Consider the following 26,322-nt stretch of genomic DNA (forward strand, 5'->3'; position numbering starts at 1 on the left):
TAACAATGTTTTTCTTTTAAAACGAAATTGTTTTAAGAAGTAGAAAAAAATTTTTCAGTGATAAGATAATCAAAATAATTTTCAACATTTGTAAAAAGAAACCCATTGTGCGCTCATAAAATATTACTTTGTCTAATCATTTTAATTTACGTGCACAGGTTTATCATTATTAATTCTAACAGGACGCCTATTCGAATTCTTCAGTAATATTTTATGAGCGCACAATGGGTTTCTTTTTACAAATGTTGAAAATTATTTTGTTTACCTTATCACTAAAACAGATCTGATGCGGATAACACATTCCTTCCTTATACGCCTATTAAATTACATTTACACATATATTCAAAATGAAAAGTACATTTAGTTTTTTTTTTTTTTTTTATTATTATTATTACTGAATTATTATTTATCGTAAAAATGTTTGTAATGAAAGGTTAAAAATGATTAATAAATCAATATATTTAAATTAAGAAAAACTTAAAAAAAAAAAAAAGAAAGGAGATGAAGTCTGATTCGAACCGATGTGCCTTCCCCTAAGATCCAAATATTTCATTAATTAAACTTTTATTTGGCTATAACTCTGGAACCAATGAAAATAATACCACTTATGATTTATCATTGAAAAGCACTCAATGAGAGCTTATTACTGCAGTTAAGAAAAAGTCCAAAATCCAATTTTTGGGGGATTTTGCTCTAGACACTTTTGGTCAAGTCGATTGCAAGCAAAAAGGGAGATGTATAACTAGATGTTACAGCAGTCCTAAATCCAAAATTTCAAAATTTTACGGCTAATAGTTTTTGAGCTATGCGAGATACGTACATACATACATACGTACAGACGTCACACCGAAACTAGTCAAAGTGGATTCAGGGACGGTCAAAATACAAATTTCCGTTGAAATACAAAAACCTAATTTTTTTGCGATCAAAGTACTTCCTTTATTTTGTCCAGAGAAGAAATTATTTACTACTTTTTAAAGCAAATTTTATTTCGTTTTTAAAGAAAACCATTGTTTTAAAAATGTTTTCCTAATTTATTCATTTTTTAACTTTATAATCTCCCGCCCACACTAAAAACCACAAAATTAAAAAAAAAAATCAAAAACTTACCAAATCAGTAACGATAGGTAATAGCGACAAACCTATTTTTTTATCGTAACAAAATCATTTCGCAGCCACAATAAATTCTTAGTTACCGAAACATATGATTTGTTATCCGTATATAAACAAAGAAATATATTTTCACAATGTCCGCCATATTGAATTTAGAACGATATTAAATATCCTATATTATATTGTCATCAGAACAAAAGCTGTGTGCAAAATTCCAGCTTGATTGGATAACCGAAGTATGTCCAATTTCATTTACTAAATTTGAACTATACAGAATTTGAAACATAAGAAAACCAGTGAAAAAGAAAACAGAAATTGATGTAAGATGGAAAAAGAAATTATTTTTATTAATAAGTAATCATTGGTGGAGCAATTTAATTTATTTATATTTCCTAGAAATATAAATATATTTCTAGGAAATAATAATGGTGAAGTTTTATTATAATGGAACAATATTCCCTGAAAATATGTGAAAATAAATTATACCATAAAATAAGGAAATTTTTAACCCAGATAAATTAAGTAACCGATTTAAAATAATCATTATTTAAACCGTTTTAAATTTTTAATTTAGATTTAGACCAGAACTAGTTTCCCTGTTATTCAAAATCATGTTTATTTCTCTAAGGTATTATATTTTATTAATTGAAATTTAATACATCTGGCGGATTTTAAATCTTTTTAAAAAGAAAAAGAAAGATTTAGATATCACCTTATAGAAGAAAATTTTTAAATACGTAATAAAATTTTGAAAATTCTATTGTTGCAGCTTACTTTATGGATATAAATCACGATTATCTTTTTTTCTAACACGAATGATAAAAGTCAAATTCAAACTACCAAAATGAGTTTTCTCAGAATCTGTTCAAAGGTTCAGTCATAAGATTGTACAAGTGACAACTCTGGAAATATATTTTTTTATAGGGAAAAAATAAAATCATCAGAATTAAGATTACAAAAATCTTACGGACCTTTAACAATACCATCATTAGCCAATAGGTAAACGGTTCCAAAGTGGCCACTAAAATAAGTAAATGAATAAAATACAATCACAAAAATTCTTTAGTCCGATTCATGGAGAAAGAGTAGTTTTTTTACAGTGAGAATTTACGATAAAACAAGCGTGTTATTGATTAGGAATACCCATTCTGAATAACAGTTATTAGCTAGTAAATTATTTCATAGTAGGAATAGAACAAAGTGAATAGTGATAAAAATGAAGAGAATGGAAGAGGGACAGAATACCTCTCTATTGATTTAAACAGTTAAAATTCATTTTAAAAGATAGCAGTGCTGAAATTATATAATTGAGAAATTCAAAGCTTTTATATTTTTGTAATCAAGCACGTGAAATTGATTTTAGAATAATTATGTAAATAAATAATAGAAAGGAATTACAACTAATTAATTTAAATAAAAATTAAGACAATATCACGGAAAAAAATTTATATTAACAGGTAAAATTTATTGTCTCTTTTTTTCATTTTTATGCAAATGAAAATCAATTTTAAATCAAAGAATTTTATTAGAATACATTTTATTTCCTTTTGCATTAATTACTAACAGATACTAAATAACAAGTTAAATATATATACTGCAATTAAATCATTTCCATTTTAATTTAAAAGTCAGGTAGCTCTATGCATAAGATATCAGACTGCTTTATTTTAATTAAAAATTCGAATAATATAAATTTCTTAATTAAAAAAATACTAAGATGTTTAATTGCTGGAAATACTGTTATTATTATTTATTTATTTTTTTATTATTCATACTTACCTATACAAACGAAATGTAATTAAAATAATTGAACTGTGATTTGTGTTTAATATTATTTACAATGCGTGGTTGATACAAAATTTCTTAACTAAAAATTCCTTTCAAATCAGTATTGAAAAGAATATCAGGCGAAATCTTAATATATTAATATAACTTATTTAAAAAATAAGATATATTAATAAAAAACATACATTTAAATGATTGGTCTACAAATTTTTCTTCGTATACAAAATCCGTGCTCAATTAATTTATTCTTATTATCGATTGAATAAAAGTCGGCTACTGCATATCTAAACTTGGTTTGTATTTTACTGATACTGTTTCAACTTTCTCATTTATCGTATTTATATTTTTATGAAAGTTTTGAGTTCAGAAAATACAAAATTATTCTAATATTACTTATGAATAATATTATAATCCTATATTATATAATCTAATAATAATCCTTATATTATACGATTGTACATGAATTGTACATGAATAATAACTTCATAAATAACATGAATTGACTTAACATGTGAATTGGCTTTAATTATCCAGTCAAACCTACGATATCTATTCTGATTTAATGATTTCATTATTTAGCATTAGAAAGGAAAGAAAGCTCTTCAGAGGAATACGTATCGAGTACGGACATAGATTTTTAATAATATTAATACAAATCCTACGTTAATTAATGTTAATTACATAATATGACTTACCCGACCACAACTATTTAAAAAATTAATTTCATTCATACATATATTAAAACAAACAATGCACAATTGTTTATTGAAATAAACGTAATAAACTGTTTCACTCAAATTCTAATACACCATAACAAAATGGAGAAATTACAGAAGGTTTCTTCATCACGTGGTATTCTGCCTGTTGGCAGGTCCCTGGAACCATTGTTGTCTCCACCTGTATCTGTCCCGTGCTTTTCTTTTCGACTTATCATAAACCTTCACTACCCTTTATGTCATTTAATAACTTCAGTCTCTTCCATCTTTTTTCACCTTCAACGGAACCTTCAAGAACTGTATTTATTATTCCTTTTCCCCTAATTATATGCCCGATCCAGTTTCCTTTCCTCCTTACCCAATTTAAACATAACTCAAAATTGTATGGCTACATATCTTATAAATAATAGGATTTGTTAAAAAAAAAATTGTATAATAAATAAGAAATTTGAATTAAGAGGTAATTTTGCAAAAACCTTTCCTAGTCGAAATACACATGTTTTAAAAACAGCTCAAAATTAATACAAGTAAAAATTTCATTAAGTCCAACTCATGGCACGTAAGACCTACCCATGGCATAACCGTATTAAGTTCTACCCATGGCACGCTGAGTTTTGAGTTAACGCAATTCCAGGCGGGTCATAAGGAATTCAAGTCTTATTTGTATAGATTCGGACTCGATCAATCTGAAAATTGTTCGGAGTGCGAGGAGGAAGAGACGCCCCCAACATGTTTTCTTTTTGTGTCCGCGATTCACCATAGAGCGTAGAGAGATGCTCGGCAACCTGAGACGTGAGCACATGTTTCGCCCTGAAGATACCCTTCGAGTCCTATTACAAAGTGAGGCACAGTGGAAGACTGTGGAAAGATTCGTCAGGACGGTCATGAGGAAGCTCCAATTATATGAGTCTCGCAGAGGAGAATGGCGCGAGGGCGGACAGGTCCTCGGCTGAGTGCCTAGGCAGCCACCCGTACGTGTGGGGGTTGCCTGGTGCGATGAGGCCGGGGATACTCTGCTCGTGCGACTGATGGTGGCTACTGGTAAGTGGTGTGACTATTTAAGATTTCTGTCTTGACGACTGTGTGGGTGTGTAACACGTAAGTGTTGTGGATTTTAGTAGCTTGTTCTGTTTTCTGCAGGTTCTTGTGTGTTGTTGTCGGTGTATGTATTTGACGTGCTGTATGTGTTGCTTCCAGTAGTGTTGTTTGTGTGGTGTGTGACATTGTTGGATTGTTGTGACCGTGTTTCTGTATGTGTGTGTGTGTGCGATTCGCCCTTCTTCTGATGAAATGTTTTTATAAGCAGTCCCAGGAAGGGTGAAGTCAGGGGTGGTTGTTTAGTCGGTAGTGCGCAGGTATACATACGCCCTTGGTTATAACTGGCGAAACCTGTTAGCGAGCCCGACACTGCTTAGAAGTCCGTAAATGGGGTTCCTCCACCTCTTAAAAAAAAAAAAAGAAAGTCCAACTCTACCCAAGATATGATTTCTGACCATTTATCCTCTTTGAAATATTGTTTAAATGCCAATTTGCCAAATATTGAAATCACCATGCGAAATTTTAACTATTCTCAAGCCCACCGATCTCGAGTTATTAAACCAGATCAGCTGCCAACTGCCTACATACATCGAACAAATCAAATTTTTACTCCTGTTCATTTCTCTAAGTTTCATAGAGTAAAAAAAAAGGCAGAAGGTAATTATTGGCACGAATACCATGCTTTACTTCTGTAAAACTGTGTACTATTTTATAACTGCCGAGAAAATAAACGCATTTTATAATGCCGGGAATATATGCTTTTGTATAAAAATGGTCATGCATTAGAAATATGCTTGTCACAAATTAAATAAATTCCATAAATTAATGAAAACAAAAAATTAGAATTCTATCATTAACTTGTCTAAATATACTTTTTTTTTACAATAGCAAATAAATGGTCTATATTTCTTTTTATTAAAATTATCCCTAGACAGATTCAGATCAGTGAAGAAGACTTCGAGAAGCTACTACACTCCTCGTAATCCTGGTATAGAGACATATTATTCTTGGATATAATTATGCTGTTTCGGAAGAAATTTATGTCTTATATAAATATTTGATGATTTATATTTTATATAAATATATGACACCTAACATACAAAAATATACAATAATTCTCCCAATTTTTTCTTACTGGAAGCAAAAAAACTTTTCTAAATTCTTGCGTTAAACTCTTAAATGAGTTGATCTCTAACTTTTTTATGCAGGATCTGATCGATCTCCTTCAATTAAGAAATTTCTAATAGAGAATTGCAATTATTTTCAAACGTAACATAATTATTTTATTTAGATGATCTAACCTGATTTATTTTGGGTCATTTTTAGCAGGTTAATTAACACTATAATTAGTTGACCAAAAAAAAAAAACTTAGGATCTTTCCTAAATTATAAGGAATTATAAAAAAATATGACGCAATATCGTTTAAATAATTGTATTAAATAATGTAGATAAATAATTTTGTAAAACTGTTACCTGTATTGGTCTGCACGGCTTACAAATAAGATAGCGATCTGGTGTTGTACTCAATGTTGTCTTGTTTTCTGCACAAAAATTAATGTACCTGAATAATAATTTTCTTTTATTCTAAGTATTATTTAGATTAATTTTAGTTAGCATGTTAAATAAATGAATTAACTGTGAAGCGTAGTTTTTAGAGTACTTTATAGGTTACTTTTCTCCATAAGGCAAATCTGCTTTTGGATGACCTATTTACAAAATGGAATGTGAAAGTTTGTATTTTGTTAATATTCTATTATTGTATGTTTCTTTGTAAAATTAATGTGATTTTCGTTAGTTGCCGTGTAACAAAGGCTGCAAAACCGTTGTAGAAAAGAGATATGATGGATGATACGAGTATATGAACTAAACATTGTTCTGCTTTACTAAAAGCTTTTATTTAACCTGCTTTAGTTATAATCAAATCTTGCAACTGCTATATCTTTTGATCTATCGTATGAAAATCAATGAAATTTGGTTCACGTATGCAACTTTGATGACAATACAGCACTACGGTGTCGTAATTTGATATGGCCCACCCCCACGCCACCACGCGTTACCCCTACGCTAAATTCATGCATTTAGTTGAAAATTTTCAATTCTCATGAACTATCGTATGAAAATTATTGAAATTTGGTACATGTATGTAACTTCGATGTGTAAAAATAAGTATTTTTACTTTTTAATCTTAATAAACAAACAATAATATTCAGATATAAATATTATTAAGAATATTTTTTTGGATGTAAAACGTTTATTGTATACTCGCGTTATCCGAGTGGAAAAGTGATGGTGTTGTGTTCGGATGCTCATATTTTCCAAACTCAACGAACGTTTGGAAAAAATAACAATAATTCAAAAACATATGCATAAAAAAAAAATGCGGACCGTATAATAGAAAATACCCAAAACTAATGTTAAGTGAGAATTTTCGGAAATATCCGAAGAAAAATTCTACCTATAGAATTTATTTAACGTAATATCAGATTTAATTATCTAAAATTTTAAGAGTTTAGCTGAAATATATCATGAGATATTAAAAAAATTTTTAATTCGTCTAAAAGGAAATAATTTGATTTAAAACTTTTTTTTTTTAAATCCGTACTTAAAACTATTGGTTCTTACTATTTTAGTTTTTCTTGAAGAATGTCTTCCTTATAAGTAAATAAGATAAAAATTTTCGACACAATTGAGTTTTCGTGAACATACCACATTACATTTTAGTAAGAATTTAAAAAAAATTTCATCTTCCTAGTAATACTGAAATCTATATTATTACGAAATAACTATTACTGTTTGAAAAAATTATGCAACTATTCTCATAAATTTCATTAGTAATAAAAGGTAAATGACGAAGGATTTCCGAATTTCTTCGAAGAACTAATACATTGCAACCAACGTCATAATTTATGTAACGATAGACGGACTTATAATTTGTTGATAAGGATAAATTATAATGATTATTATTTTAAACCACTAATAATACTAAAATTAATTTTATTTATAATAATATTAGACTGATTAGCTTCTATATTAATATTTAAAAAAAACTCGATGAACGGAAAGTTCACTTAAAGTAATGTGAATATTCATATATTACCTAACTGAAATATTGTCATTAATATCACTATATCATTATGATGATATGTAATCACGACATATTGCATGTACTTTAGTAATAAAATAATTGTAAAAAAAAGTATAATAATAATTTTGTATTAAATATTTTTATAAGCATTTATTATGTAATCCTTGATTTACAATGTGACATTATTACCTATTTAGATAAAACAAATGGAATTAATAGAGGCTAATAAATATTGTGCTGTATATAAACTAAACAATAAAATAGATGTAAGGTTTAAAAGTAGAAAAATATTTAATCTACAAATTAATATTCATAGATTGTATATATTTAACCACTTAATTTTGAACTTCTGATTTATACATTTAATAAAACTGTATTTAGTTGTTAAAAAGAAAAAAAAACAAAAAAAAAAATACTGAATCACCACAAAAATAAATTAAAAACATAATTTTTTTGTAAATTTTTACAAATTGTGAAGTGATCTTTTCAAATATATCTGTATTTAAGGTGAACAGTTCTAGTATAGGCTATAATACGGAGAACACAATTAACGAGAAAGTTGAACTCTTTATTTAGAACTTTAATTAAAATATAATTGTTTCGAACGAAACTTTTGGATAAGTGGTTAGATGGCGGTAACTCGTCACGGATCAGCTGTTTTATAATACAGCAGAGACCAGTCTTAAACCAACTTGAATACGCTCTTACTGATTAGAATACTTAAGCTACCATTTTATAGCGTCCTTTGGCTTGGAATTCATGGTGTTTGACTTTCTCACGAACGGTTACCTTAAGACTGGACAAAACTATCGCAAAATAGAATTAAATTATGTGCGCACATGTGTATCAAGAACACGATATTAAATAAGGCCTTCTTCACAAGGCCTTTTTTAAAATATAACTTTTTAAAATCGACGCGAATTTAATTGTTATTATCACTAACTTAGTAATATTTTAAGACCGAATTCAAAAACTCGAGATTTGAAAAAGCATTTTTTTTAATACTTTGCAGGGTTATTTTTTTTTTATAAAATTGGTTTTAATTTATAAGTTTATTATAAGTACAATTTTTTTTAAATCTGTATATTAATATTAAAACAAAAAGGTTTATATTCATATGAAAAAAAATAGCCTTAGGCAAGAAACGAAAATAAGAAATATCCATCTTATAAAGATAAGAAGAAAAACCGCATAGAAAAGATGTAAGGAAACTAATATCAGGTAGAAAATAAGTCTCTATAGAAAGAGGATTAATATTACCTTATATTTCTCAACTAATTTTCTGAAATTTTTTCTTGAAAATACTTTCAATATCAAAATTACTTAATTATATTATGAAAATCTAACATTAAGTAATGATGTCTACGAATAAATGAAAAAATAAATCTTGAAACCGTCTGTTTAAGCAATACAATTTCTATTTAAAAATTTTTCACTTGAGTTATCTGTAAAACATTTTACAACATGACCACCATCGAAACTTCCTGTACAAAATAAACTCAAAGATTAGTAAATGAATGTACATTTAAAAAATGCAGGTCGAATTATGTACCTCTTTTGTAAGTTGTTAAAAATAAAAAACATATGTAAAAATAAATGTTAGCATGAAAGGAGAAAATGTGATGCAATTGTGTTGGCATGAAAGGAGACGAATATGTGATGAAAAAAATAAGGAAAGGAATGCATAAAAAGGATTTAGAGATTACTACTGAGCAGGAGCTAAGACTGTCTATAATGTAGAAATACTTTCTTAATCTACATTAATTTAAAAATTTATAAATATTTAAAAATTATTTCCAAGCTACACTTCTCAGCAAACATGATTTTTTTTTCTTCAAAAATTGACCATTTTATCTGATTTAGTACAGTTTTATTGCAAATGGATATTATAGAAAAAAAGTTTCATTGTTTTAAATTAAAAAAATAATATTACTTTTTAGAAACGATTCTTTAAAAAAAAAAAAAAAAAAACAGTACGTAATTATTGTTGATCGGAAAAACCAAATTTTTCATTCTTTGTAAAATTATTTCACTTTTAGGTGAAAGTATTTGTGTACAGTTTAGATAATTAACAAAGCTATTCTTCAATTGCAATGAGAAATTCTTAGGAATGTTATTTGTTCAAAAGCACATTACAGGTTATTGAAAACCGATTTAAAAAAACTACAGGCGTTTTTTCAGCCGACTGCAATATCATATCGATTAAAAAAAAAATAATTACATTTAAATTAATACGTATAATCTTCTTTGATCTATAAATTTCTCTAAAATCTTCAATTATCTTTTTAATTTAATCTTTATGGTTAAATAACTAAAGATTAAATATTAATTTTTAAATCTATCATAAAGTTTTGAAGTAATAATTAGTCTATTACAAAGCACAGCTATCTGGCAGCAACGAACTGAACTACTTTCGTTACTTGTACGTACATATTAAGCACGTTCAATTAGTCTTAATTTCACGTTTTTATTACTTCTAGTTATAAAGATTTTATACTCTACCTTATAAGTTTTCACGAAAGATAATTTAAAAATTAATTAAAATCATCTAATGGAAAAGGAGAAAACAGAAAGCCAACAGTTATATTCAAGAACATGTAGACCACCAAGCCATTTCATGTAGTTACAATTACAATTAATATTTTATAAAAAGGAATTTTAATTAAATTGTGAAAAAAATAATTTAATAATGTTCTAAAAATAATTCTACCAAATTCCTTCATAACTAATCCTGAAAAATTCGTTTCATTGTTCTTTTTTTTCTCAATTTTGTGGCTATTTCTTGTTTGATAGAAGTTTCGAATTCCTGTTAAACTGTAAATAGACCTATGATATAACCTTATTATTAAATAATTAGATTTAATTTTAAATGTTCTTAAACATCGACAAAATGAAGAACTCTTAAAAATTTAAGAAGTAAATTACAAAAAATTTAATTTAATTTCAGGAAAAAAAACAGGATTTAAGAAGAAAAAATTATAAATAGAAATATTTTACTTTTTTCAGAATTATATTGAATTTAGTGTTATCTTTAATTATTATTATTTATAAAAATAATACTTAAAATAGAAATGAAGAAACAATAATTAAATAATTAACAAAAAATAAATAATACCAGTAAAAGCTGCATTCAAATTTAAAATGCATTATATACATACTTTATTTTTATTAGTGATTTTACAGAAATGATTCTGCGATAACAGGTAACGGTGCTTAAAGCAAATTGCAGTTAGCGATACATAGGGTGATTTGGTGACGAGGAAGTCACCAAATCACCCAAATTTTTTAATTGCATTGTACAAATCAAGTAGGCAAGCACGGAATAATGTCCTAAATTTGCATTTTTATGATTTCATACTATTGTTTCTAATTACTAAAAACTTTAATAAATAATTATATATTTTTTCTTTAATCCTTAGATTTTATATTTTCCATTGAGGGAAGAAATTCAAGTTAAAAATATTTTTACATACCTGACCAAGACTGCTGAAAATCTTACTAAGATAATTTAGTTTTGTTACTCGCTGATAATTTTGAATTTATGCTAAATTTGAATTTTAAATCATTTTAATAAATAGTATAGCAAACTGCTATTCAGCAGTAGATCATAGTTATTTTAAAAATAAATTCTCATTTACTTATTGCTAAATCTTATTATTTTCCTACTATTTTCTCTAAATTAAATGATTTCGCAGAGATCTGTGCTTCCTCAGAATATTTGAAAATATAAATTATGGATTAAAAACATAAAATTAAAGTATGTAGAGGTACGCTTGCCACGTCAATTATTGAATAAGTGATGGAAAATGAATGAATAAATTATAATACATTTTTTAAAATAATCTAAATATTATTAGAATAGTGATTTTATCATTCGTAATTTAAACAAAGGAGAAACATTATGTCAAATACAAAAAACTTTGAGAAGAATTAATTTTAAAAAAACACTTAAAGTTTTTCTTTCGTTGCACTCTATACTTTTCATCTTTACACTTGAAGGCTGTCGTACGCGAATGTAATAAAGTGCATATTTACATAACCTATCAAAATAAATATGCGAAACTACACGAGATGAACATTAATAGCGTAGTATGTTTATTTTAATGGGTTCATAAATCCCCATGTTATTGGCTCAAAGCTACAGAATATACTGGTTTACACTAGGTACATGATATATATATATATGTAATTTATAATTCGGAACCCCGGACTTACATCCTAGTGTTGTGTGTAAGTTACAACAAAAACATAAAATGACATTCAGTTTCTAACCAGAATATAAATATCCAAATAAATAAATTTATTTTTAATTTAAAAAATTTAATGGTTCTAAGGGAAATAAATAAATATTGCAGCGTAAAAAATACCAGGTACACAGCAATTTCAAATCGCATTAGTGATTTTCCCGTTATATACTCCACTAAATCGTCGGTTAAAAAGGAGAAAAGATTTCCATCACTACTATGCGCAAACCACTTTGCGTATAGGCTTACACATATATAATTTGCTTAAATTAATCGTATTTGAATTCGGTTCGTTTTCGAAAACTATTGGTACGATATCGTACCAATATAGTATAAAATTCAATGAAATCATCAGTAATTTTTTTATACTGATCGACTGGATAGATACACGGTTTATAATAATTATTTACTGGTAAAAAAAGTTACAAACAAGAAATACTTTTAAAAAAAACCACGATTATGTATTATCATAATACTGTTGGCTTTATTTATCTCATGCTAATATTTTATTTATTTTAAAAATAACAATAATAACCGACTAAGAAAATAAATAATTTTAAATGAATTCAAAAAAATTAAAAAGAGGTCGGCAACAGCTTTCCAATCTTTTCCAACAAATGTTTTATTTTCTTTTACCGGAAAATGTTTCGATGTATATCCCACATATTATAACAAGTCTGTATTCCATATATTTTGACATATTTTTTAACGTTTTGATGAAGTTTTCTTTGGGGTCAGCAAATACAAAATTAACAAAGATATTCTAATTTTGATTGGAAGGAAACATGATTAAAATTTCGTAAATACGAGTAATTCATAACAATAGTTTAAATACTCGCCCAATGTTATGATTTTATTAAAACTGATTACAACACTTTTCCCAGTAGTAAATGAAGTCCCTCGTTGGATATTGGAAACAAAATGAGTACAGATACAAAGTTTAAATAATACTCGTACTTCTATTACATTAACATGAAATAATTTACCTGATCGCAGGCTATTTCAAAACTAATCTCATTTCTACACAGATACTATAATATATAGCACTTAATTATATAATTATAAACCTAACAAACAGTTATGTTTTAATAACGGTATGAAAATCAACATACCAGAGTATACAAACGTACGTTTCGTACCTTTTGAAACAAGTCCGATAACACAATGGACCACGCATACGCATTACTCCGCCGCTTGCAGCAGCTAACCTTTACCATTGATACAGTCTGTATGATATTTAAATATAAACCTACGCGTCAGATTTAAAAAACTGAATTACAGGCCTCCAAACATAAAACTACTCCGTATATATATTTATCCCATTCTGTTTGCCTGATAAAAAATTCAAACTCCAAAAAATAATAACAACTAATAATAATAACTTCTAGCTTACACATTTTTCGACCGACCAACTTCGTTTCACTTTATTTTATATTTTTTATGATTTAATAGAATTTCACTTAAATTTTATGTTCTAAGAAGTACTGTATCAAGTTTTATAGCATACCTATTATCCCTACCCGGTAAGAACACTAACTCCGAAAGTCAATGGGCAAGATTTGTTTTTTTGGAAATTCTGCAGGACATTATAACCTTCTGGCCACCAGAACAATTAATATAATTTCTTCTAAATAAATCTTTTTTCTGATAAGTAATAAATTAATTTTTTTTTTTAGATTTTTATTAATAATTTTCATGCATATATGTCTCTTAATATTTTCTAATAAATTAAAAAAAAAAAAATTGTTTTAGAAGTACATAATTTATTAATGTTTTATAATCAGAACGTATCAGCTTCAACAACTAAAAATTTTTCTGTCACCAGAGAAACTGTTGTCTTAACAACAATCAAAACTCTCTGTCAGATTTTTTGCATCGAGGGTAAATTCATCAGACCAAAAACCCAAAAATCTTAGAAGGTTATATAATCTATATCTTACTTTCTCCTAGCAAAAAGTAAAAGTGCTGAATTATTTCCTGTAATACTTGAAATAATTCCTGTCATTGCGTAACAAATTAAAATAATAATTGATTTCAATACAATATAACATATATAATTCAAGAAGCAAGTAAATGTTAAATATATTATTTGCTAAATATATAAAAAAACAAGAAAACGTCTGTTATAACCCACATAACGGCGGTGAAGTATATATTTTCTATTTTTTAGTCAGTTGTCCTATAACAATTGAGACGGCGGGGAAAATATCCTACTTGCTAATCAATAAAAATCTCCTATTTATATGAACAATATTTTGAAAAAAATCATTAAAAAGATTTCCCCAAAAACGATATTTAATTTTTTCTGACTGATGTATAAGTTAAAAAAAAAATCAGTATGCAATATGATAAATATTACACGATTTTGTGTATTGTATAACTTTTATAAAAAAAAAAAAAAAACTTTATTATCGAGAAGTATATTATGAAGTCTCTGTTGCATTCTTCTCTTCCTAATGATGATGACTTTTGTCACAAGTGGAGTTTCAAAATTTATTTTCAAAATAACTATAAGACATTAATTGAAAAATAATTAGAACATTTTTCGAGTTACAAGTCGAGATTCCATGGAAATCCATTTACTTGGAATATAAGAATAGAAAACACGATTATAAGGACTGCGACGTCGAGAACTTGAGGATATATTAATTTATCTTTATTATCATCGTATTAATGACTAATTTAATTTTATCGGTCGTATTTCTAATTGATAAATTTTAGTATTAAATTATCAGTCGGATAATAGAAGAAAATAAAACAGCCAGTAAAACTCGTGGCGACCCGGCGTCTCTATAAACGTTATCGTAGTTCGTATAGAAACTGTGCCTGTAGACGTGTCATTGTTTACCGAACTAGCGCGGGTGTACGTACAAGGGCTGTCGTGAGGGGGTTAGTGTGAGGACGCCTGGGGCCAGCCTTGTCTGCCGCTTGTCTAGACTACCTCTCTACCGTAGCCTAAAACACCGTCCATCCCCACCATTCCTTTCACTCCCTACAGACGCCTGCCTGCCTGCCTTTATAAACACTATTCATTTCATCATACACTCCCCACCCAGACATCAGACTGGAGAAAAATCTATGACCTGGATTTCTTCAGATTCTTTCCTACATTGTGTACGGTATTTCGCATTCATCAACCCGTCCGATAAAAAAAACGAGTTCCGTATTATTTATAGCTCTTCCATTAAATATTTCAAATGTAATTCAAATTGAATTATTTTAAAATAATTTAATAAAAATAGTAGTATGAAATAATAATTACACTGTTTTTAGAATAATTATAATCATAAAGAATAATTAAAGAAAATTGAATGAAATTGGAATATTTAATCTATAATAAATTTTCCTAAGTACTCTACGAATATCAGTAATTAAAACGCATATTATTGCTAACCGTTAACCGTTCTACGATATTATAGTCACATTCTTGCTAATAAATTTTTACTAATTCATATACTAATAAATTTATTATTATTAACACCGATGTATCTACTGCAAATATTTTTAATTAATTTGGAAAAATATTATTAAATTGTTACTTATCTTTCATTACTATTATTATTATGATTATTATTAGGTCGTATTTGCTAAAAAATTCTTAGAAATAAAATAAAATCTTCCACTATAGAGACAGTATTTCACTGCATAGATAATACTTTCACTAGTTTGTTTAAAATCCTCTAGCATCAGAACTGCTGGGTCGATTTTAATGAAATAGAATGATAATTCATCTTATCGTCATATCATGTCAATAATCTTATTTACTGTAAGTGACACTGATATATATATATATATATATATATATATATATATATATATATATAATGAATAAACAAATCTATAACGAAACGTAGAACACAAGTTTCTTACACAGCCAAAAAAACTGAAAATGTTTAAAAATCATATGTGGGATATCAAATGCGTCTCGACATTTCGTGTGAAGGTTCCGGGTTCGAATCCCGGTCAGGCATATTTTCATACGCTACCAATTTCCAGCTGATGTTTTCTTCCATATTGTTTGATCAATTTCGATATCGTTTTCTTCAATATGTTGAAGAAAATACGTTCATATGGTCTTCAATATGTTGACCTAGTTTTGTAAAAGACTGTTAAATTTTATTTTTTACATAAAGGTTTTTCTGTTTTATTCTTTATTGTTAGTTTTGATATTCCCATTCCACAAAGAAAAACGGTAATTACTGAAATGAATACAACGTAATATTGCGATGCGCATAATAACACTTCATAACATTCCACAGCACATTTTATCACCCACACTACCGTAACGTTAAGTTTTAATAATTACTTCATGAATATAATAAATTAGTTTTAATCACGAAGAAATTAGCTAATAATACTCCTAGTATGAAAGCATCGTAAAATATGGCACGAATGTGCCATATCAGTTAATATCAGTTAAATAAATACATTACAAATAAAATTATACTGAAGATTCTTTTTACATTTTCTTATTAGAATGTATAGAAATTAATCTTATTCATGAACTCAAGGTAATTTTCATCCACGCTAAAAATGCATAGTTTTGTTCAATCCTTATCATTCTTTAGTTCTCAAAGAAACAAATAGAAGTCTTAGCTCGGATCAGTTTATACAATTCAATTTAGTTCAAACGTAGATAAAATCCGTTTCGACATTTCTTAATCCTTTTTACATTAGCGTGAAATTAAATATTGACAAATTTAACAACTGAATTTAATAAAATGATCCTTAATATGAGATACAAACGAGACTTAATTTTATACCAGATTATCAAAAATAATTAGCTTTATTTCTGAAGCAAAACAATAAAGAATTATTTTATTTAATCTAGTGAGATCTAAAAGATAATCAAAATAGAAACTACTTGACCTACTGAAATTAAATCAAACGCAACACCACTCAATTAGTACAGCATTAAGTAGAAAGCTAAATGTAAAAATTAATAAATTAGTACAATCCCCGCTACTATGCGGTCATCTGGAGACAGCTGTTAAAACCGAATTATAGGTTAACCACGTTATTTCGAAGATAAGGTGCTAAACTAAAAAAAAAATGCCATTCGAGGTAATATCATAATAAAATCAAAATATTATCGGCTGTAAGAGTTATAAATGAGGATATTATGGGATAAAATAAATTGAATAAAAATAAAAATACAGTACTGAGTATATATGGACAAAACAGTATGTTAATGTTTGTAACCGGATTTCATTTTTACTTTTTTTTCGAACGAAAAACTACGGTAATTTTACAATCTTTTATGCAATTTCTCTTATAACCGAACTGAAAATACAGTATTGTAATAACTGTTTTGAATTCAAAGTACTTTAAAGTAATACACAGTACTACTTTATTATAGCACATTACTACATTATCATGACACATTTGAATGTCACTTATATCATTTAACACAGAGTTTGAAGACAGTTATTTGAAAATACAGAAAATAATATTTCTCTGCTTGCATTTTATATATATATATATTTACAGCTACGTGTAATGTCACAGAATTAAATGTATTAGCGTATTTATTTATTCTGTTCAATTTATTACCAAATACGTATATGTAGTTAATCTGTTTAAATACGAGTTATTTTTTCTATTTGTCTTCAATCATCTGACTGGTTTGATGCAGCTCTCCAAGTTTCTCTGACTAGTGCCAGTCGTTTCATTTCGGTATACATCCTACATTCCTAACAATTTGTTTTACGTATTTTGACGCTGAGTTAATTATTCTAAAATCACCTGACCAAAAGTCATTTTCCTCTTCCCAACGAACCTCGCTAATTCCTGCTACATCTAATTTTAACCTATCCGTTTCCCTCTAAATTTTCTAACCTACCAACCGTTTTAGACTTATAACATTCCACGCTCCGACTCGTAGAATGTTATTTTTTTAATTTTCTGGTGACCTCTTCCTTAGTAGTTCCCACCCGGAGATCCGAACGAGGAACTAGTTTATCTCCGGAATATTTTACCGAGGAAGGCGCCTCAATTTTTGTTACATGAAAATGCAGAGAGCTGCATTTCTTGGAAAAAAAACAGACGAGGTTTTCCATTATTTTCAGCTGCGCAGTATTTACAGGATTGAGTGATGTTAATATGGCCGTGTAAGTCATCCTGACCTACCCTTAACAACTACTGAAAGAGCTGCTGACCTCTTTCAGGCATCATTCCTTAGTCTGGCTCTCAACAAATACCTCTCCGATAAGATTGCACCTTTGGTCCAAATACTCTGTATCACTGAGCACTCAAGCCCCCTTCACTATCGGCAAAGTCTCAGGATTCATAGAGGGAGTCTATATGAGTACACCTACTAAAAAGTAGAAATTTATTTTTCATATCTAATACAGTTTTATATCTTATAACAGTTTTTTTTGGGGGAGGAACATCCTTCTACCCGTGTTATAATCGTATCCACGTTATTTTTAACTGCGCTATAGCGAGGTCGTACAGTACGTTTAATTATTATATTATTAAAAATTATTTATTTAAAAAAATTAAAACTAGCTGTACTATTCGAAATGAGAAGAAAACATTTTTCTACTTTTACCTAGGCAGGTATTTTTTCTAGGCAGCTGTAATATGTATTTATGATTAAAAGTTTATTTAAAAAAAAAAAAATTAAAAATATAAATGCCGATTTCATTAAAAACCAATTTAAATTTCTCAAAAATAATATTTCATTAAATATTTTTAAAATATTTATGTAATGTTAAGCACTATGAAATTTCTTCCCATATTAAAAAACATTTTGTTCCAAATTTTATTTACAATTTTATAGAAATCTTACGTAAATTTTATTATACACAAACACTTCAAAGTAAGTTCCCATCGAAACTCCATAATAATTACAAACTTGCACCGAAATCTCATAAAATTAAACACAAAAAATATATTAATCAGTAACATAACAAGCCAAACGAAAACCAGAAATCAAAAAAGAAGGAAGAGATGAACATTGAGAAAGAAAAAATGAATTATAAATTAAGCGAAAAAAACAAAAATAGAGCATTCACAGAATGCTTTACCACAAATCACATCAGAATCACTAATATCCAACAAGTGAAGTCGTTTAAGCCTTCTAAAGTTCTCTCTATTGTCTTGGAGGTTCATGGCCAAGTGGATCATGTGGTTGCTCAGGCGCAGTCCATATCTAGAACTGAAGCGTTTAATTTATTCCCGGTTGCAGCGTAATTAAATATATTCGTGGATCTCATTATTTTTCGCGCCTCTGTGATACACCTCACTAATTTGTCCTGGAACCGCTGCAAAATCTCGACGTTGCTTTTGCTTAATGTTCCCAATAGTTCAATTCCATCAGTCTAAATCGGTTTCAGATCCGGGGCAAAGTACAAAAAAAGCTTATCGGATAATGATAACTTAGACTTCCTGCCCAGCAATCATACATTTCTTTATGCTTGCTTCCTCTTTTCCCGTATATGACTCTTCCATGTTAGCCAACGATCCAGTTGAAGGCCTACATACCTTAATCTTTCGGTATTTTTTTTCTTATATATTTAAACACTTGAGAACAACCGTTAACCGCCTAGAAGACGTTACTTCGGTCGGTCCCAAGTGACGTGGCTGAAGACTAGTCCCCCAAAGTGCAGCTTGAGGCTAATCTCTCGATGGGGTCGCTCTTGGATCATTGAGAAATCACGACATCGTTCCCTGTTTCATGGTGACTCTCCCCAAGAGGGCGACCCTTCCCTTCCCTATATCCTAGTCTGGGTCCGGATATGCACCCCACGCATACCCTTCCTGAATCGCGCGCCTACCTCACAAACCTCGAGGGTCCTCAATGCGTCATCAGAACGTCCTGATCCAGCCATCTGCTGGACCCGAACGCCCTCAGAAAAGAGGCTCCCTCCCTGGCCCTGCACGTATCCACAATCCGATCCCCTTTTTTCAAATTCACATTAGTGGAGTCTGACATCCACGCTATAGTTTTATTAGCTCCAGTCAGTATACAAAATTATACAATACTCATGGACGAAGTCAGTATTTACAAGTTAATCTACATATTTACAAATTTCCGTCTCCGAGTACCTGCCAGACTTGATAGTTGTCTTGCAGTTAGATGTTCTACCTGTCAGTCTCCTCCCCATAGTTCTGTCTCTCTAGCTTTCGTAGTCAAGCTGCGAGAGGCCAGCGATGCTACGTCTGCCCATTGCGGTCTTCCCCGGAGCATGTAATTTACTAAGTTATCAGGGGTAATCCATGATAGTCCCAGGAGTCTCCTGACTCCTTCCCATCGTCTAAAGTAAAAATTACGTGTTCCGGGGTATCCTCCTCTTGGCAGTAGATACACGTTGGTGTGGCTCGTTTTCTGAAGCGGAACAAATAGGAACCGAATTCCCCGTGCCCCGAGAGGAGTTGGGTGATGTAGTAATTCACTTCCTCGAACCCCCTCCCGAGCCACGGCTCCAGACTTGGGATTAGCCTTCTCGTCCGAGCTTCCTTTTCCGTTCCCACCCATTCCGCCTGCCACTCATCTGTTCTCTTCTTCCTAGCCTCCGCTTTCGACATACCTTCATAAACTCGTTTCAGTTCTAGCGCCCGGAGGTGGATCAGTGGAACTCCAGCAATCACTTCCGCCATTAATCTTTCGGTATGCGGAAATAAAACGCCACCTAGGTTCCCCCGCGAACATTCTCTTCTCCTCATAGCGATAGTCTCATGACTCGACTTCGCTTGGGTAACCCTTACCTTCCATTTTTCCAGCCACCTGTTGATTATGTTAACCCTTATCCCTCATTTTCCCATCCACCTGTTGATATTTTAAATAACTGCAAGAAATAAATTAACTAAAAATTATTGTAAAAATCACATTTTTGATTCTTACTCTATTTTTATGGTATCACTGTTAAAATAAGTACTTTACTTTGAACTGACTACTTATTAGTAATTTTTTTTTTCGAAATTATTAAGATCAGTTGAGAAATCTCTTTTATAACTGCGTAATTGATCTTAAATTAATTACGTTATTTTAATATTATTTGCTAATTTTTATTTCTCAATAATGATAGTCTTTGTAATATTTTAAAACTTGCATGATCAAAAGAAATACTAATTTGATCTCCGTGACTATTAATAAATATATTTAACGATAAGAAACTTTAATATCTAAATTACTTTCTCACTCTGTCTAAAATATAAATCTACCAGGTAACCAAAATATGTCATCATGGTTAATTATCAAAAAATTTTACCGTAGCCAAAATAGTCTCGTACAAGGGATTAAATTGTAGGAGAATTTGTAGATTTGTGTACGTGTGTAATCACTTGTATATTTGTGTACGAAAACTGGTCGCAGAATTTTTTTGCACTGCAGACGATTGTTAACCGTAGATGATTCGAAAACAACGCCTGAACTTTGACTGTATCAACAGATTGAGATTTACTCATCTACAGATTAGATATGGACACCAATTTACGTTGCGGGTGAGTAATTCACGTTTGAGTAATTCACCAATTTACGTCTGGATTGAGTCAGATCCTTGTGGTTTAGTTTCTTATTGCCAAAAATGAGTTTAAATATATCTTATATATTTTTTTTTCTCAAATTTAGCAATCAGTCTCATTACTGTCGACTTATACGGTTCAATACGTTGATCATAAATTCCACAGAGTTTGAGAGCAGTCTCTGTACAACATTCAGCAATAAGTATTCACTATGACACATTCTGTTCCGTCGAGAAGCCTCCATTTCTACCCATACAGAAAACAGATGACGATCATGCGCTACTCGGTGCTCCGTGACTACTAACCACAAAGGCAACAGATGAAATTTGGGTAACGTTCAGTGCTGCCAAAATACTAGAACAGAAATGGTGGGCATTTCAAAAGTTGCGTTCTTTATTAAAGCATGTCATGACATGTTAATTATCAATCAATCAGGACTTACTGATAATCAACTCCCGGCAAAAGCTATTGAAGATAAACTGATGAAAATTTGTATACAAGTTCTTCTTACAATGTAAATGCATTCCAAAAAATAATTTTTTGAAATTCCGAGTTTAAATGGTTAAAATGAGGTAACATTAAATTTTACTAATTTTTTTAATTTCTCGGAAAAAAATGAAAATATCATCTAAATATTTGGTATGTGTAATCTTTATATCTAAAAACTATGTGTGTGTACTAACTATGGGTCTGTAAACACTATGTATGTGTAAATATCTAAAAACTAATTTCTAGATTTTTTTGAAATTCTGAGCTAGGGTTAAAATGGGGTAACATTAAAGTTTACTATTTATTTAATTTCTCGGTAAAAAATGTAGATATCCACTTGATTTTTTATATCTTTATGTAAATATCGAACTACCGATTTCTAGATTTTTTTTAAATTCTACCTTAAAATGGTACAGAAAGGAAACAAATCTGCATCCAATGATAGCGAATTTTCCTCATTTCTGACTTAATAAACGACATATTCACTAGATTCGGACACTGCAAATACTCTTATGGTAAACATCTAGAAACCATTTTCAGGTTTTTGAATTTTAATATTTTAAGAGGCAAAAAATACATTTTTTTTTACGCCGTTTTACGCTCCCGCTATTGAATCAATCTTTATTTATGAGATTTAGTAACATTGTGATGGAAATTTATGTTTGTAATTATGATTATGTATTTCGCGAGCGACGGAAATTCTAGTGTACATATATATATTTTAAAATCATAAAAGAAACATCTCGGTTGTTTGTGTTTTTTTTTTGTCTTCAGTCATTTGACTGGTTTGATGCAGCTCTCCAAGATTCCCTATCTAGTGCTAGTCGTTTCATTTCAGTATACCCTCTACATCCTACATCCCTAACAATTTGTTTTACATACTCCAAGCGTGGCCTGCCTACACAATTTTTCCCTTCTACCTGTCCTTCCAATATTAAAGCGACTATTCCAGGATGCCTTAGTATGTGGCCTATAAGTCTGTCTCTTCTTTTAACTATATTTTTCCAAATGCTTCTTTCTTCATCTATTTGCCGCAATACCTCTTCATTTGTCACTTTATCCACCCATCTGATTTTTAACATTCTCCTATAGCACCACATTTCAAAAGCTTCTAATCTTTTCTTCTCAGATACTCCGATTGTCCAAGTTTCACTTCCATATAAAGCGACACTCCAAACATACACTTTCAAAAATCTTTTCCAGACATTTAAATTCATTTTTGATGTAAACAAATTATATTTCTTACTGAAGGCTCGTTTAGCTTGTGCTATTCGGCATTTTATATCGCTCCTGCTTCGTCCATCTTTAGTAATTTTACTTCTCAAATAACAAAATTCTTCTACCTCCATAATCTTTTCTCCTCCTATTTTCACATTCAGTGGTCCATCTTTGTTATTTCTACTACATTTCATTACTTTTGTTTTGTTCTTGTTTATTTTCATGCAATAGTTCTTGCGTAGGACTTCATCTATGCTGTTCATCTTTATCTTTTCACCTTGTACTGTTACTCCGAATCTAAATTGTTCTTTAACATCATTAACTGCTAGTTCCATGTAAAGATTAAAAAGTAACGGAGATAGGGAACATCCTTGTCGAACTCCCTTTCTTATTAGGGCTTCTTTCTTATGTTCTTCAATTGTTATTGTTGCTGTTTGGTTCCTGTACATGTTAGCAATTGTTCTTCTATCTCTGTATTTGAACCCTAATTTTTTTAAAATGCTGAACATTTTATTCCAATCTATGTTATCGAAAGCCTTTTCTAGATCTATAAACGCCAAGTATGTTGGTTTGTTTTTCTTTAATCTTTCTTCTACTATTAATCTGAGGCCTAAAATTGCTTCCCTTGTCCCTATACTTTTCCTGAAACCAAATTGGTCTTCTCCTAACACTTCTTCCACTCTCCTCTCAATTCTTCTGTATAAAATTCTAGTTAAGATTTTTGATGCATGACTAGTTAAACTAATTGTTCTATATTCTTCACATTTTTCTGCCCCTGCTTTCTTTGGTATCATAACTATAACACTTTTTTTGAAGTCTGACGGAAATTCCCCTTTTTCATAAATATTACACACCAGTTTGTATAATCTATCAATCGCTTCCTCACCTGCACTGCGCAGTAATTCTACAGGTATTCCGTCTATTCCAGGAGCCTTTCTGCCATTTAAATCTTTTAATGCTCTCTTAAATTCAGATCTCAGTATTGTTTCTCCCATTTCATCCTCCTCAACTTCCTCTTCTTCCTCTATAACACCATTTTCTAATTCATTTCCACCGTATAACTCTTCAATATATTCCACCCATCTATCGACTTTACCTTTCGTATTATATATTGGTGTACCATCTTTGTTTAACACATTATTAGATTTTAATTTATGTACCCCAAAATTTTCCTTAACTTTCCTGTATGCTCCGTCTATTTTACCAATGTTCATTTCTCTTTCCACTTCTGAACACTTTTCTTTAATCCACTCTTCTTTCGCCAGTTTGCACTTCCTATTTATAGCATTTCTTAATTGCCGATAGTTCCTTTTACTTTCTTCATCATTAGCATTCTTATATTTTCTACGTTCATCCATCAGCTGCAATATATCGTCTGAAACCCAAGGTTTTCTACCAGTTCTCTTTATTCCGCCTAAGTTTGCTTCTGCTGATTTAAGAATTTCCTTTTTAACATTCTCCCATTCTTCTTCTACATTTTCTACCTTATCTTTTTTACTCAGACCTCTTGCGATGTCCTCCTCGAAAATCTTCTTTACCTCCTCTTCCTCAAGCTTCTCTAAATTCCACCGATTCATCTGACAACTTTTCTTTAGGTTTTTAAACCCCAATCTACATTTCATTATCACCAAATTATGGTCGCTATCAATGTCTGCTCCAGGGTAAGTTTTGCAGTCAACGAGTTGATTTTTAAATCTTTGCTTAACCATGATATAATCTATCTGATACCTTGCAGTATCGCCTGGCTTTTTCCAAGTGTATATTCTTCTATTATGATTTTTAAATTGGGTGTTGGCAATTACTAAATTATACTTCGTGCAAAACTCTATAAGTCGGTCCCCTCTTTCATTCCTTTTGCCCAGCCCGTATTCACCCACTATATTTCCTTCCTTGCCTTTTCCAATGCTTGCATTCCAATCTCCAACTATTATTAAATTTTCATCTCCTTTTACGTGTTTAATTGCTTCATCAATCTCTTCGTATACACACTCTACCTCATCATCATCATGGGCGCTTGTAGGCATATAAACGTTAACAATCGTTGTCGGTTTAGGTTTTGATTTTATCCTTATTACAATGATTCTATCGCTATGCGTTTTGAAATACTCCACTCTCCTCCCTATCTTCTTGTTCATCACGAAACCTACTCCTGCCTGCCCATTATTTGACGCTGAGTTAATTACTCTAAAATCACCTGACCAAAAGTCGCCTTCCTCTTCCCACCGAACCTCACTAATTCCTACTATATCCACATTCACCCTATCCATTTCCCTTTTTAAATTTTCTAGCCTACCAACCTTTTTTAAGCTTCTAACATTCCACGCTCCGACTCGTAGAATGTTATTTTTTAATTTTCTGGTGACCCCTTCCTTAGTAGGCCCCACCCGGAGATCCGAACGGGGGACTATTTTACCTCCGGAATATTTTACCAAGGAAGGCGCCTCCATTATTGTTATGTGAAAATGCAGAGAGCCACATTTTCTTGGAAAAAAGCAGCTGTAGTTTTCCATTGCTTTCAGCTGCGCAGTACTCAGAGGACTGAGTGATGTTGATACGGCCGTTTAAGTCATTGTGACTCACGCCCCTAACAACTACTGAAAGAGCTGCTGCCCTCTTTCAGGAATCATTCCTTAGTCTGGCTCTCAACAGATACCTCTCCGATATGGTTGCACCTTCGGTCCAGCTACTCTGTATCCCTGAGCACTCAAGCCCCCTCACCAACGGCAAGGTCTCATGATTCATAGAGGAGGGTTGTTTGTGTAAACAACAAATATTTTATTTCATAAATCTTTACGTAACACAACCATGCCATAAAAAGCTTTGAATTTGGAGTGAAACGTGGTTTATTTATCTTTTTGTATTTTTTTTATTTATTTTTGTATTACAATATTTATTAAATGGTTGTATTACCTAAAAAATTATAAAATAAAATATTTGTTTTACACACACACACACACACACACACACACACACACACACACACACACACACACACACACACACACGCACACACACACACACACACACACACACACACACACACACACACACACATATATATATATATATATATATATATATATATATATATATATATATCCACACACGTAATAAATTAGTAAACAAAACACTCATATAAGTAACACAAATGTATTCTCAAAGACT

Source organism: Lycorma delicatula, chromosome 6 (genome assembly GCF_047948215.1).
Source record: "Lycorma delicatula isolate Av1 chromosome 6, ASM4794821v1, whole genome shotgun sequence".
NCBI classification, from domain to species: domain Eukaryota; kingdom Metazoa; phylum Arthropoda; class Insecta; order Hemiptera; family Fulgoridae; genus Lycorma; species Lycorma delicatula.